The sequence below is a fragment of the Anser cygnoides genome, chromosome 12 (genome assembly GCF_040182565.1).
Source record: "Anser cygnoides isolate HZ-2024a breed goose chromosome 12, Taihu_goose_T2T_genome, whole genome shotgun sequence".
Classification (NCBI taxonomy): domain Eukaryota; kingdom Metazoa; phylum Chordata; class Aves; order Anseriformes; family Anatidae; genus Anser; species Anser cygnoides.
The window spans coordinates 631,922-646,998 of NC_089884.1; the positions used below are offsets into that span (position 1 = coordinate 631,922).

The 15,077-nt window shown below is 57.1% G+C and overlaps 1 protein-coding gene across 5 annotated transcripts in view; it reads right to left on the minus strand.

Annotated features, from left to right (window-relative positions):
- Nucleotides 1-15,077, minus strand: part of ZFHX3 (zinc finger homeobox 3) — a 543,893-nt gene that overhangs the window by 160,094 nt on the left and 368,722 nt on the right. For 2 of the 5 annotated variants that reach the window (XM_067004582.1, XM_067004581.1), the window contains exon 1: nt 11,740-11,877. The exons of 1 other annotated variant lie outside the window; for it this stretch is intronic. The gene's annotated coding sequence lies outside the window, so the exon portion shown is untranslated. Of the gene's footprint in view, nt 1-11,070; nt 11,465-11,739; nt 12,104-12,203; nt 12,330-15,077 lie in introns of those variants that run through there. 2 more of the 5 variants (XM_067004580.1, XM_067004578.1) reach the window with 2 other exon arrangements.

The following is a 15,077-nucleotide window of genomic DNA, read 5'->3' on the forward strand; positions in this document are numbered from 1 at the left end:
TGGCCCGCGCATCGCCCTGCCACCCCCTCCGCTACATATAATTATATTCCAGGGTGCTACAGTGCTAGCAGAGATGTGAAAGACTCCTTCTAAACGTTATCTTGCAATTGCTTAAATAAAAACAAAATCAGTTTTAAAACCTGCAGCAACTATTTGTTTTGTAACTGCCAAGAACACTAAATAGAAGAGTGAAGGGTTCAAAAACGACTGGGACTATCAGAATCCTGAAGAAGATTGGAAGTCTCTAGGTCAGTCTGGCTGGAGAGACAGGAAGGAGGACATGGAGATAGTCAGTTAATGAACGCCTTGGAGAACTGGAGATAGCTCCTTCAGAGCAACGCTGACCACTGCTACTGCAGAAGACCAGAGGGAAGCAAAGATTTTGTTTTATTTATGTATTTAAGGGGACCAAAACAGAAGTAATCTAGGCTAAACAGCTGCTCTGACATGCTTGCCTTTGGCAGGAGTGGGAGGTAATGACAGAAATCAGTGGGGCACAAAACCTGCAGCAGAGGCTTGCAAGAGCACAGCTGGAGCTGCACAGGTGCAAACACAGCACTGCCCACGGGCGAGAGCTCAGCCTGCAAACAGCCCAGCTGCACGCATGCTCCAGAGGGAAAGTTGCTGGAGAAACTCATGATTAGAGGCAGGAAACCCCACACGGCCGAGTGCGGAAGAATTGCCACTGCAGATTTTAGCAATTCCTGTCTGCAGCCACAAGCAGAGCTGCTGGCTCCCAGCAGCCAGGGCCCCAGATGGGGAAGAACCTTCGGAAGGGCTCAGCTCCCCCTTCCCAAAGAGCTGCTGCAGGGAGAGTCCTGCAAGGCTACGCAGAAATCCTCTGAGTTACACTGCACTGTACTCCTGAAAGAAGAAGAGAGAAAGAAATAAAAGGAAGAAGAGACAAAGAAATAAAAATCACTAAAAGCAGTGCCTTCTTGCACAGCAGCCCTATACCAGGTGCATATTCAGGCCCCACTGCAACGCGCACTTTAAGCTCACACGGTAGCAAAAGAAACGGCCCCTGCTATCACTCGTGGGGAAGGGCACTCTTTTCTGCTTTGCACTACCCCCACTGTGTTTCAGCGCAGTAGTTTCTGCAGTGACACACCGTATCACACGATTATTTCAAATTAAAGGGAAGTTGGAAAAAAAATAAAAAAAGAAACAACAAAAAAGACTGAGGAAGCTTTTTTTTTCTCCTCTCCTTTGGCAGAGTTTTTCTTACCCAGGTCTCTTCCCTAAACTACTTCCCTATGCCACCGCACCAAAGTCCCGTGCCAGCAAAAAGAAAAAGGATTCAAGGCAAGACTGCTCTAAGCAGCAGCACTGGCTTCAAACACATGCAAAAACTACGGCCTCTGTAACACTTCTTGCTTCTGACTCCTCTTACCCCTGCAAAACAACACAGGCAGCGCTCAGCTCTGCAAGAGATTTCCTTGCCAAGTCTCTGTATACATGAGTAAATGACAAATTCATGCATGCGAATGCAGCTTGATTTTCTCACCATGGTATAAACCTGCTTGCGGACATTCTTATTTTGGTTCGAAATCAACTAGCTTCGGTACAGCTTATAACTGTTTCCAATTCAATTAAGCCAAACTAAAATAAACCATTCTTGAACTGGAAATAATGTCCACGGGGCATTCTAATGTGTAAGTATTTCCTTTGAAAAAATAATAATAAATCAACGCAAACTTTTCTAAGTAGGAAGGTTTGCTAGTAAGATGAGCATATTTGTTATGAAAATCTTTGAAACCGTCAGAATTAGAAACCAAGCACAGCTTTTCACAAGACACTTTTAGAGCTGAATTGTATTGTTTATTTAAGACAGTTAAAAGGATATCACCAGCGTGAAATGAAGTCAACTTCAAAGTCACACAGTTTCAAGTCCTAAACATGCCACAGCAATCTCATTTTAAGAAAACACATGCTCTATTTTTGTTAAGTGTTTCTCTTCCTCTGCTGTGCAAGAGGCTCATACAAGGAAGAAGGAACCTTCAAACAAAACAAAACACATTTACACTCAACACAATGAAATTGTTAAAGAACAAAACCTCCGTCCTCTCTGTTGCAGTACCCAAAGTAGCTGCTTCTACCAAGACAAGCCCTTGTGCACCATTATCTTCTCTAGTGAACGATCTGTACCGTATGACCCTGAGTCCTGTTTTATTTCTAGTTGTCAAGAAGGCATGAGCAATCCCTGAAAGCAGCGACAAACATCAATTTTGCAGCTAAAACCTGCCCTGGGATTCCCATGTTTTATCCACTGTAACCCTGCCTTACACCTCCACCCAGGCTTCAGGGATCCAGAACATTCTCCTGGGCCGGCGCTGCTGAGCTTCCGTGGACGGACGTGATCACCAGGACCCACGCACGGAGCCCCCAGGAGCCTGCACGCCAGCGACCGCTGCTCCCACCACCCCACCAGGGTCCTGAGCCCAAACACCGTCGGCCCCAGCAGAAGCCCAGGAAAGCCAGAGCCCAAAGCTGAGGGCGCAGAACGAATCCTGCAGCAAACAAGAACTTTGCTCCCGAGCCCTACTCTGCCAGCTCGTCTGTCGAGGTGGCACTTCCCTGCCTGCCTCATAGAGCTGCGACTGCAGAGCTTGCTCCCTGCTTCGAGTGAGCCACTGCCGGCTGGTGCCCAGCAGGCCCGAACCCTCTGCAAAGCTCCGTGAGGCATCCGGCTCCTTCTGCACAGGCCAAGGCAGGCGGTAAGGAGGGAGGTGGCCTGCTCGTGTTCTCTGCTTTCTGTATAATGAGCCACGCACTTGGGTATTTCTTCCACGGCCTCAGCAATTCGGCGGGCTGTGCCCTGCACTGTCCCGCCCCTCCTCACCAGAAGAGGCCTAAACGTGCTTTTGACAGGGGACTGAACACAGCAGACAGCTGTATCAGTGCCGAAAGACCAGCAACAGAGAAACCACATAATCCACAATCTCCAGAGCATAGCCACGGCTTCTTGCAGAATCTCATCAAAAGCATCTCACTAATCATCGCTGCTTCAGGGGCTTGATACCCAGAAGCACAGCGGGGCTGTGAAAAAGACGGCTGAAGGAAGAAAAACCAGAGTCCTGACATCCAGGTCCTGCCTCAAGTAACCAGACCGTGTTTTACCAGATGGATGGAAATCTCTTCTCCAGACAGCATCCATCACCGCAGAGACGCGGAGTGACGTTACCCAGAGAAGCACCAGTGAACGAACAGTTGGCTGGGACGCTCCCGGTTGCGTCGCCAACTGCACTAGGACCTCGCAGGGGGCTTCTGGCAACCAGGTCTATGGCCCCAGCACAGCTGGGAGATCTCAAGGGAGAAGCAAGTTACGTTCCCCCTGCCTGCACACGGACCCCAGCCAGCCAGCGCTCCGCAGCGCAGAGCTAAGCCTTCCTCCTCGGCTTGTTTCGAGCAATTCCCTAGGCACTTTCAGAATTTTGCTCCGTTGCTTAAACATCTGCAGTTTCAGGTGGAACCGCTGCAAGCCTGCCATGAAGGGAGCTTTTCATGCAGGGCTGCTCTGGCACCAGACCCACCTGGGGAATTTTCAGGATCTCATGCAAACCTCCAGGACTTCCATTCTGCTCAAAATAACAAGAAAACAGGGGAGAGACTGCTTAAAATAAGACAGCCAAGGGAAAACTCAGTGGCAGCTCTTTCAGACAGCCCCTGCCACTGGCCAAGCAAACGGTTTCTGAAACGGCAGCAGGCACGAGGTGGTGAGGCACCCTCCCAGGGGCCAGGCATCCTCGGCCAGCACGCAGCACACGTCCCACTCCACGCACGACAGCGCAGCACGCGGAGGGCACAGGGCACGCGGCACTGCCCGCTGCACCCCGCCTGCCCTCCTCCAGCACCAGCCGGCCCCACGGACACTTCTCCTCCTTCCTTACCCCACGGCCACCAACACAGCTCAGCTGCTGGCCCGCGCCTCCACGCAGCTCTCCTGTGGTACAGGAGCCAGCACGCCTCCTGTACGAGCTCATCCCCAGGAACACGGGTTCAGAAGGTACACCTGCCACGATTTCACGCATTGCACCGCTGAGACTCGGAGCCTCTAAAACAACAAATGCTGACGCACCAGTGCGGTGTGCTCCAGAAAGCCACAGAAACAGGAAGGATGAGGAGATGCTACCAGAGGAACACCAGCCGCCCACTTCTCCAGCACCGGAGCGTAGGTTTGAGGCACGACCCAGCTCGTGGAGTTGTCCAGGCCCCTCCAGGAGAACCTCTTTGCCCCCAGGCCGACTCCTCGGCCCCACGGGTGCTCCTGAGCCCCCAGCCCAGGCACCCGCTTCCTCTCCCCATCCCGGCGGAGGTGGGTGCGTCACACGCCTGCCGTCAGGCTGAGCTGACGGAAAACCCGGCTCAGGCAGGGAGGTTCACACACACGCAACCCCTACGCAAGGAAAGGTCAACAAAACCAGGACTCCAGGCACCCGCTCGTAGCAAGCCTACAGAATAAGGCCTGCAACAAATGCAAGCAGCAGCTGCGCCCACTGCAAGGCAGGGAAACGGGGCGCCTGCCAAGAAACCCGGAGGTACGGCCGTGCACCTGAGAGGCAGGTAACGTGCGGCTCTGCCACCACGAGGTATCACCCCAGCTGGTCACCCTCCTCTTCTGAGATGCCAGGACAAAATCCCGCAGCACATTCAAGGCGCTGGGAAAACAAGCAGGTCTACAGAACGAATTAATTCTCTACGTATAACGTGGACAGAGGAGGAAAGGACATCCTTCTCCAAGACCTCCTACACAATCACAGCTAGAGCCCTACAGCTCCAGGTAGGAAGATATTTATGTATGTACCTGAAAGCAGCAGGAGGAAAGCATAACAGCTTGCGAATTGTCTGGAAGAAGAAAAAAAAGAAGGGAGAAAGTAACACAGAACAAAATTTAAGGATGTAACAATACTTTGGGAATTTAAGATACATTATGATTTTTCATAATAAACCCCCACTTACAGTCTCTGCATGTGAACCAAGTATTATCCCATTTCATACTCCAGCTGAGGCAAACATTTGGTGGCTTGCCCAAAGCCAGCGTCAGAACTGAAACGGATCCTCTGACTTCCAAACAAGCTCACAGTGTTAAGCTGCTTTTAACTGTATGAAGATGAAAAACAGCCAGAAGAAAGGAACTTGGAAAGGAAATATGCAAAACTAAAAGGGACAAAATTAACAGGAGAAAACAAAAGAGGACAAATTTAGGCTCAGACATCTGTAGGAGCTTTCGAGGAGCGAACGCACCAACGCTGCAGGCCTGTCTCCACGAGGAGAGGCTGGGATTCCCTTTCCTCAAAACCGAAGGCAAAAAAGCCGACTGCAGCATCCTGCAGGAGCCAGCAGCGCCCCGAGCCCTGTGAGTTGAGGGCGAGGATCCATCAGGCTCCTTTCACCTCCGGCGGCTGCGGCAGGGCCAAACAACGCCCAGGACACTTGTCCGTGCCCCTGCTCCCCACCACTGCTCCAAGGAAGGGAAAAGCCCCTCTCCCTTCCCCCAGCGCCGGAGCAGCTCTGCCCAGCGGCACGGGCATCCGGCTCCAGCTCCCAAGGGCCACCGCCGAAGCGCTCTTCCCGCTGCTGGCTCCTCCTAATAGCTTTATGTAAATCACACTCGACTCTCGCAATTTGCCAGTGTGCATTACACTGGGGGGGCCGGGGGGCGCTTCGCGTTAGACATCAACAAAGCAGAAGGTTAATTTGAAACTCACAGCCCCGCTGCTGCGCGCTCGTCTCTCCCTCGCCCTCCCTCCCCGCTCTCCTTTCTGTGCAAAGCCTGACATCTACAGTTCTGTCTGGCGCAGTCAGGGGCTGCTCATCGGAAATGCACGCAGGGACACGGGTACGGCGGCCAGGCGCTCCCGCTCCGAAGCGGTGCGCTGGCTCCCAGAGCAGGCCGGCACAAAGCAGCCTCGGGCCAGAGCAAGGGCCGCCCGGCACCGCTCCTCGGAGGGCTCCGAAGAACCCCAGCGGTGCCACCACGCAAGCTCATCTGCGACTGGCTCCCACCACCATGTATCGACACCCAACGTTGTCGGATGGAGAAAACCTAAGGAGAGCGACGGCCTCATCGCGCCGTCTCAGCAGCTGGATGCAGGAGCTTATCCGCACCCCAGCACCTCAGGGGCAACCCTTCTGCTCTGCTTCTGGAGGCGTCCCAGCTTCTGCAACACAAGAGGTACAGGTGAAACACACAAGCCGCCGTGCACAGCCTGAATTCAAAACGCCTTCAACCTGCGGGTTGAACAACTCTGAGTAGCGAGCCCTGTAACCCACAGGGGCATGCCTGTGACACCAAGCAGCTCTATGCTTCGAGCACGCCCCCACTCAGTCTCCTGAGCCGGCCTCCAGGCCTTCTAGCACGCTTTCCCATGACGCAATATCTCACCAAAAATACCTTGATGAAGGATCCCAAACAATACGCACCTGACCTCAACCCTCATCCCAAACAACACGCACCTGACCTCAACTCAACTGGCTGCACCTGTATGTCCTGCTCGGCTCCCCCTGCTCTGGGGACAGGGAGTCCAAAAACTATCAGCCCCTCACCAGACAACACAGCCACTGAGGAAACCTGGCAATCCCACCGAGCGTGATCAAGCACCTCACCACGATGTTACTGTGAGCATTTAAACGCACGCTCTGAATCCTCTGGTGAGCATTGTATTGTTTGTGCAAGGCAGTCAGTGGTGGCGTGGAGAGAGGAGGGTTAAAACCCCTGCCACCAACCCCAGCCGACCAGCCATCTTGGGGCCAGGCGAGCACGGCCACGAGCCCGACACCAGCCCGAGGCGTGTCGGGCGCCTCGCTCAGCAGCGGGGTCCTGCGGTGGCCCCGAGGTGCTGCGGGGACGCTGTGGGGTCAGGAGCCGCTCCTGGAGCGCGACTGCTCCCCCCAGGCAGGGACTGGCTCTCCGCAGGTTTGCTTGTGCCATCAAAATAAACATTTACTGAGAGCTAACGTGTTGCAGGCCGCGAAGGCTCAACTTTCCCAGATACGGGGTGGGGGGAGGATGGGAGAAAACCTCTTACCAGAGCTGCTAAATGCATCGGCTGCTCCAACATCAACTCCCATCAAAGGCACCAGAATAACTCAGCCCTTACGAGACTTAAGATCTAAAAGCCAAGGGACTACAGGGATAGCACCTTCCTACTCCCCGGCAACGTGAACCGTACGATCCAAATCACTGGGAAATGTTTGTTTTCTGGGGGAAGGGGGGAAATTACTGCTGCGCTGCTTTGCCTTTTATTATCAAGAGGCATGTTTGGCACTTGTGACATAATGAAATTACAATCAACAGCCAAGTATCTTCCTCACGGCAGCAAACCCGAGGGCGAAGCAGGGCCGCTCGCGGCGGAGGAGAGCTCTGGACAGAGGCCGTCCAGCGGCCTCCGAGCCAGCGCCTCCGCTGCAGGCGGCTCCGCGCTGCTGCCAGGCAGGGCCGCACCGCACCGCGGGCTTCCTGCCCCGGCCGGGAGCCGCTTCAGATGGGAACCAACTTTTAACAATATTTACGCTCCGTCTCTGAACATACACAGAGCGCGCACCTGGCGCGGAGCACCGCCGCTCGTCAGCCGGCGGTTGCTGTGGAGATGAACACCCACCTCCCCGCGCCGACAGACGGACACGTCCGTCCAGCAGGGCAGATGCTGCCCAACCCCAGCGGGACCCACAACATCTGGGGGGAGGACGAGGAGGAGGAGGAAGAACACCAGCAGAAGCTGGTGCCTGGCCCGCTGCCGGCCCCACCGGGCAGGCTGGGAGCAGGCACGGGTGCCCACGTCCAGAGCACGCCAGCGAGGAGCCCCAGCTTCCCAGCCGCCAGGGAAGCCCTCCTCATCCACCTTTTTTTTTTTTTTTTTTTTTAAACTAGCTGGAATTTATCTGTTTCTCCAATCCCAGCCTACACACAAAACCGACCTCAGGAGCAAATAAAAATGCATGAATTGCAGATCAGAGACAAAGCAGGAGGCGGGACGGCGGCCGGGCTCCCTCCTGCCCTCACCTCACCCCTCGGCGCGAGGCGGTTATATTTAGGTACGCGCCACGGTCTGCGGTGCCGAGGCCCCCCTCGGGCACGACGCAGAATGCAGATTTTCCAGACAACAGACCACAACAGCTCCGTCAAAACCATTAGGGGCGGCTGCGCCCAGGCCTGCGCACAGCTGTCCCGATTCCCACTCCGCTGCCACTGCGGCCCTCGACAGCTCCACCGCCACGCGCTGGGCCCTGCCGGCCCCGGGCAGCCCCGCTCGGCCGCAGCGCTGCTCTCGCCAGGCCGCTCTTTTCCTCCAGCACACGGAGGTGTAAACCTCCCGTGAGTGCCACGACACCGCTCCAGTGGGGTGGGGGGCTGGGAGGGGACACCCCACTGCAGGAAAACAAAGGACGAGCGAAAGGGAGCAGCCCCGCAGGCTTCCCACGCTGTGGCCCCCAGTGACGGTCGGTCACGGCCCTGCACTCGAGGGGCCCCAGGCCCGACAGCAGCACGCGGAGAGGGCACGGAGCGGGAGCCGGTGGTGCCTGCGTGCCAGCTCGGCCAGGGCAGCCCCACCGCCGCACAAAGGCCAAACCTCGGGCGTGCTCCGGCAGAGGAGAGCGACAGCCGTGACACGCTTGGCCTCTCCGAAATCGCACTGATCTCTCCCATGCAAAGACACCTTCGACTTCAAACACCGCGCCCGGCCCGGTGTTCGTGCAACCACCGCCACCGGCCACGAGAAGATGGTTGCCAAATGACTCCCGCTGCAGCGAGCAGGGCTGGCACCGACGGGAGGGAACGCTCGCTCGGGGGAGCGAGGCGCCACCAAATCGCAGTGTTTGAATAAAGTCCACGCAAAAAGCCTGCTGTTCATTATTCAGCTTGACCACGCACCGGTTTTATTGTTGTTATCGCTATTGCTATTTTGGAAAGCAGAGGGAAGTGCTACCAGGGAGCCAGACGCGGCCGGCCACGCGTCCGTCGGCCGGGGGTTCCGCGATCCCTGCCGGGCTCCGGCCCCGCCAGGGCGAACCCGCAGCCCCGCGCCGCTCCTCGCCTCCCGCTCGGCGCCGCGGGGTTCCCGCAGCACACGGGGGAGGCCGGCGGGTCCCCGCTGCTGTCGGGGCTGCCGCCGTCGGGCCCTGCCGTGACAGCGGCCGCGACAAGGCCGCGCCGAGGTGCCCGGCGCGCACGGGGCCGCGCAAGCCCCCGCGGAGCCCCGCGCCCCGGGAACAAAAGGCGGGGGCGCGGAGCGGGGCCGCAGCCGCCCGCCCGGTGCCCGCTGCGCCCCGGGGGCCGCGGCCGAGAGGGAACGGCCGGCGGGCGAGCCCCGCGCCCGGCAGCGGAGGTTCTCGCCCCTCTAACGCGCCTTTTGTTCGCTTTTGTTCCGGGCCCGAGGCCGCCCGCGGAGCGGCACCGGGCCGCAGGGCAGCCCCGGGGGCCGGGCCCCGCGGCGCGGCGGAGGGGGAAGGCGCAGGGGGCAGCCCCGGCCCTGCCCGCCCCGCTCGGGACGCGCCGCTTCGACGCCGCCCGGGGCCCCGATCCGCGGCGGCCCCGCGCCCCCGGGCCCGTCCCGGCGCAGGTGGCGGCCCCGGCCCGGCCCCGCCGCGGCCCCGGGCCCGCGCCAGCTCCGTCGGGGCGCGCGCGGCGGGGGGCGCGCGGCCGGGGCGCGGGGAGCGGCCGGAGCCCGGCGCGGCGCGGCGGCGGCCCCGCAGCCCCGCTCGGCGATACCCCGGGACTGTAAATCTATAACCGCTGCAATGATTTAGTGATTAAAAACACGATAACGTATTGTGTAACTGCAAACCACAGAATCCCTGCCAACTCTCCTCCGAGATACAGGAACAAAAATACAGAAAATGCGTCGCTCGCAGCGGTCTTCCTAAACTCAGCTGAAAGATTTTAATAATAATGACGATGGAAAGAAAACCAACCCTTGACATCAGAACAGGGCCGGATACAATGCGAGGCTGGAAAAAAAATTATTTAAAAGACGGAGTTTTAAATACGATTCTTGCTCTAACAAATTACAATCTAAACATGCCTCGCTTTTCTCTTTTTAAGTTTGTCGTAACTGGAATAACTGGTCTTGTGTGATGTCTTGCATATTCAAAGTGCTTTGTAATAGGATACGGAGACCAAACCTTATTTGCCTAAACTCAATGGGTTTTATTTTTTCCCCTCTTCCCCCCCCCCCACTTCTTTTCCTTTTATTCCTCCCCCCCCCCTTTCTCCCCTAGAAGGGGAGGGGGGGCAAAAGGAAAAGCAAGCTTTAAGCTGTAAAGAAAATACCTGAAAGGGGAGGCTGCGACTCGTAACGTGGCGAGGAAAGCCAAATATTATATATATATTTTTAAAGGCAGCTGTGGGAGTTTTGGCCTCTAAGCAGCCAACTTGACCCCATTCTCTCTATTCTCTTATTTCCCCCGTCGCAGGATTCCTGCACCTTCAGTCAGATTCGAACTCAATGTGACCCTAAGGAGGGAGTCACCGAGCCTCCAGAAAATTGCTCCATATTAAACAGGAGTGAGGAGAGGAGACAGACAGACAGACAAGGAAGGCACGCGCATATACTGCACGGCCACGCAGTGCTGGACGTCCCCAGGAGCAGCTTCAAGCACAGCTTGAAAGAGAAACAGACCTTTCTCAGAGTCAGAAAAAAAAAAAAAAGAGCGGGGGAAGGAGTTTAGCAATTTCAGGAAAAAAAAAGAAAACCCCAAACCCAATTTATAAATAATTCACACTTTAAAAAAACATGTGTACGTGCTACATGCACACGCATATACACACACACACGTACGTGTCCCCCCACACAAGCACATACTCTCCTCCGAGGTTTAGTTTCAAAAGAGTACGAATCGCCTTCCCTCTGAAGGCGAGGAGAGCAGTTTATTCAGAGGAATCAATAGGAAAGAGCATTTGCAAATATTTAGATAAGCGCCGCGCGATTCGGCATTAAGTAATTAAAAACTGAAACTGAGAAAGGGGGGGATCGGCCTACGGTGGCGTTTGCTGCCTTCACCTCTCCCATCCCCCTAGCCGCATTCTTTCCAAAACTGAGCCTGCCCGCCGAAAATAAAAATAATAATTACTCTCATTTGCAATTCTATTCCGGAGCACGTCCCGGGGACGGAGCCACGCGGGCAGCGCGGCCGCGGGGTCCGGGCAGGGGGCCGCCCGCCCGCTCGGCCCGGGGCGGCTCCGCGGAGTTCCTCGCCCCTTTGTTTCCGGGGCCCCGACCGCGCGGAGCCCCGCGCGCCCGGTCCCGCCGGGGCGGGGGGTCCCGGCGGGCGTCGGCGCCGCCTCCGCCCCGCGGCCTCGCCGGCCCCGCGCCCGGCCGCGTCCCCCCGCGGGCCGCCGGCCCCGCCGCCCCATCGATTATGCAGATGGCGCGGGCCGGCGCCCGGCTCCGCTCCGCTCCGCGCCGCTCCGCGCCGCCCGGCGGCCCCGCGGCCGCCCCGCCGCACAAAGCCGGGCAGCGCCGCTCGGCTCCCGGCTGCCGGCGCTCCGCGGCCGGGGCCGGCGGGCGGGGCGGGGGCTCCGCGGGCGCGCAGCGGCCCCCGCGGCGCCGGCACCTGCGCGTCCCCGGCGGCGGCGGCGGGGCTCCGGGCCGGCGAGCGGCACAAAGTTTGCTGGGGGATCCGGGGCGGTGGGTGGGAGCGGGAGGGAGGGGGGGCCGGACCAGCCCCATGCAAAGCAGCCCGGGCGCCCCGAGCAGGAGGAGCCCGCGCGGGGGACAGGGCAGAAAAGTTGCCACTTACGCGGTCGCTGCTCCGGCGGCGGCGGCGCTTTTAATCCCGGGCGGCGGCGCGGGGGCTACAGATCCCATGCAGGCTGCGGCGGCTGCGGCGGCAGGAGCGCGCTCCGCGGAGGGGCCCGGGGCAGCAGCAGCGGGAGCCGGGGGCAGCAGCCGGAGCCGAGCGGGAGCCGCCGCCGCCGCCGCCGCTGCCCAGCAGCGGCATCGTTGTCGGGGAGTTTGCAGCCCCCCGGAGAGAGGGGGCCGCGGGCGGCGGCAGCAGCAGCGGCGGCGGCGGTCGGCTCGGGTCGGGTCGGGGCGGAGCGGCGCGGAGCGGAGCGGGCGGCGGGGCTGGCGGTCGCCGGAGCAGGAAGCGCCCGGACTCAGATCTGATGATTGGGAAGAAAAAAAACTCTTTGGATCTTTATTCTGCTAATTAGTTTCCTGCAAAAAATGGCTGATTAGTGCAGTGCGCATGTGCCTCATTACCCAGGCACGACGGGAAGGGCTAATTAGCCACCTTCTGGATCAATAAGATTCAGCCCAGGCGGCGGGGGAGGGAGCGAGCGAGCAGGAGCGGGCGGGGGGAGCGCGGCGGCGGCGGCGGCGCCGCACCGAAACTTGGGGCAAGCGGCCGGCCCCCAGCCCGCGGCGGGGGGGCTCCGCGCCGCTCCGCGCAGCGCCGCGCCGGGGAGGGGGCGCGCGGCCGGCCCCGCTCCGCGCCGCTCCGCGCCGCTCCGCACCGCGCCGCCGGCCGGGCGCTCGGCGGGGCCACCTGCCCCCGCGCCCCGGGCGGGGCCGCGCCGCCCCGCGCAGGGCAGGGCAGGGCAGGGCAGGGCAGGGCGAGGACGACCCCCGCCGCCGCCGCCGAAGTTTCCCCGGGAGGAGCCGGGAAAGTTGCGGCCGGCGGCGAGCGCAACTTTGTGCCTGCGCCCCCGGCCCCGGCCCCCGCGGCGCCCCCGGCGCGGGGCGGGCGCGGAGGAGCGGCCCCGCGCATCCCCTCGGTGCGGGGCGGCCCCGGGCCGCGCTCCCCGCAAACTTTGCGGCCGCCTCTCGGAGCGGGACAGCTGATCGATACGGCCGCGGGCAGCCGCGCTGGGAGCCGGGCTACAGGTTTCACCAGCCATCGCTGGCAACAGCTTTGTCATTTTCTAAAAATAAGAAGCTAAAAGTTATTGTAGAAGAAGGGGCTTTTTTTGTCCCCTGCACAATATGCCTTTTGTGAGTTTAATGCCATTCTGGGGCTCTCTATAGCCCCGGACAATGGGGAACTCCAGGAGGCGGCTGTGCCTCTGCCTTTTTTCTTTCTTGCTTTCTCCTTTCTCCCCCCACCCCCTCCTCTTCCACCCCCCCTCCTTTTTTTTTTTCCCCTTTTTTTTAGGAAAGGATGCAACATTCCTCCAGTCCCAACAGAATCTCTGGTTTGATTAAATAAATACTTCTCTGGTGTTACGGTAACATTTTTTCCCCTTTCTGTTTGCAGCCATTTCTGATTATTATTTACATTTTTTTTTTATTTTTATTTCCAGCAGCTTTTTCCTCTCCAAGCCAACCTTGGTGAAAAATGTAGATGACTGCTGGGAATGGGGGATTTGAATTTTAGGAGGTGAACCAGTAAAGAGCCTCAATCCAGGATTCAGGAATATGTTTTCTTCATCTTCCCATAAGAGACTGTTTTCTTACTGGCAGAAATGCAGCTGAATTAAATCATCTCTTTTGAAAACCTAAAGAAGCTTTTCAAATTGCATTTTTTTTTTCTTCTTTTTTTTTTTTTTTAATGGTAACCTAAATAATTAACTTCCCGGTTTGTTTCATAGCATTGAACAAGGAATGCGGTTGCGGTCAGTTTTTCCATTTTGGAGAACCTTAATGTAGATGTATTTTATACTGAAAGGTAATAAACTGCATGTTTGTTGGTATTTCTAATGAAATGTATCAAGCTTTCCATATTTCTTAACGTGGTGGTGGTCATTTGAAATTTTGACAAGTCCCTTTAGTGGGATGGGGGGGTAAATGAAGAGGAAAGCTTCCTAGGAATTGAAGAAAGGCTGTACTAGTTGATACGTTACTGGAAGTGTCTTGCATTTGGAAGATTTAAGAATCAAGGTGCCACGGTTATTTGAATATTATAAATGCAGCACTGAATGTGTACGGTTATAATGCGCATGCTGTGTATGAGGTCTTATGGCTTGTGAAATGAATAGACTCCAATGCATTGCTTGTTTGTCTTTAAAAGCTGCCCTTAAAAATTTGTCTGTTCCTGCTCAAAATGTGTGTGTCCAGCTTTATGGAGGAGTAACTGTAATATTATTTTCCCTTCCAAAAAAAAGAAAGGCAAACCCCAACCCAGCGAGCCCTCAGGCAAGTAGAATTTCTCAGGGCTGCTTGGTGCGCTATCTGTAAAGGTGCATGTAATTTGTAACTGTTGTTCTTACTGAATATGGAACAAACGTGTTTTGAGGATGAAATTGAGGCAAGAATAAAGTAACCCTTGTCTTTTAGTAGTTGGTATAACTTACAAGAAGTGCATATTTTCACTAGAGGCTGTAGATCCAGTGGACCCGTCTGAGAATGGGTGCTGCCTGTGTACACTTTTTGCAGAGAAAAGAAAAAGTAAACATGTGGAGAAGGTGGCGAGCAAATCTAATAACTTTGCTGATCCTCCAGAAACAGGCACCTTAGCAGTAACACGTGCAAATGCAGAGTCTGGTAGTCATGTACGTTTTCTTTGCATTTGCGTCGCAAATTCTAGTTTTGTGTTGCTGTCCTTTAATTTCCCATGACAACATATGGATTCCATAAACGCAAACATGCCGAAGTGCGTCTGTCTGGGTAGTTAACACAAACCAAACATCCCTCTTTTCGGCAATCCTGCTATTCCTCTGGCTGTGCTGCGCTGTGCCCTCCTGTGACAGTCTCTCGCCGCTCCTGCATTCTTGTCCTTTTATGCTCCCACGGTGATCCCGAGTGCCCCGAAAGGGAGGAGGGCAGCGGTCGCCGGGGTCAGAGGCGCCGGGAGCGCGGCTGCACCCAGGAGCGGGAGGGTTACGCGGGAAGAGGGGAGCGCACCGCGTCCCCCACCCCTCCTGGGTGCTGGGTCCAGCCAGAGCAGCCTCTGCTGTGGGGTCAAGTCCTAGGGCATCTCCCTCCCCTCCTGGTAAGGGCAGAAGATGAGGCAGCGACCGCTGCTACAGCTGCGAAGAGAAACGCAGCCAGATGAAGCGGAGGACAAAGATTTGCCCCTCATCCTGACCACAGGCATTCAGAGGCTGAGAAATGGAAGAGTTCCCATTTTTACCGGGGTGCAAAAAGAGGTGGCGGGGTGTGTGTGTGTCTGTGTGCGCAGAGAAGGAAGCGAGCAAG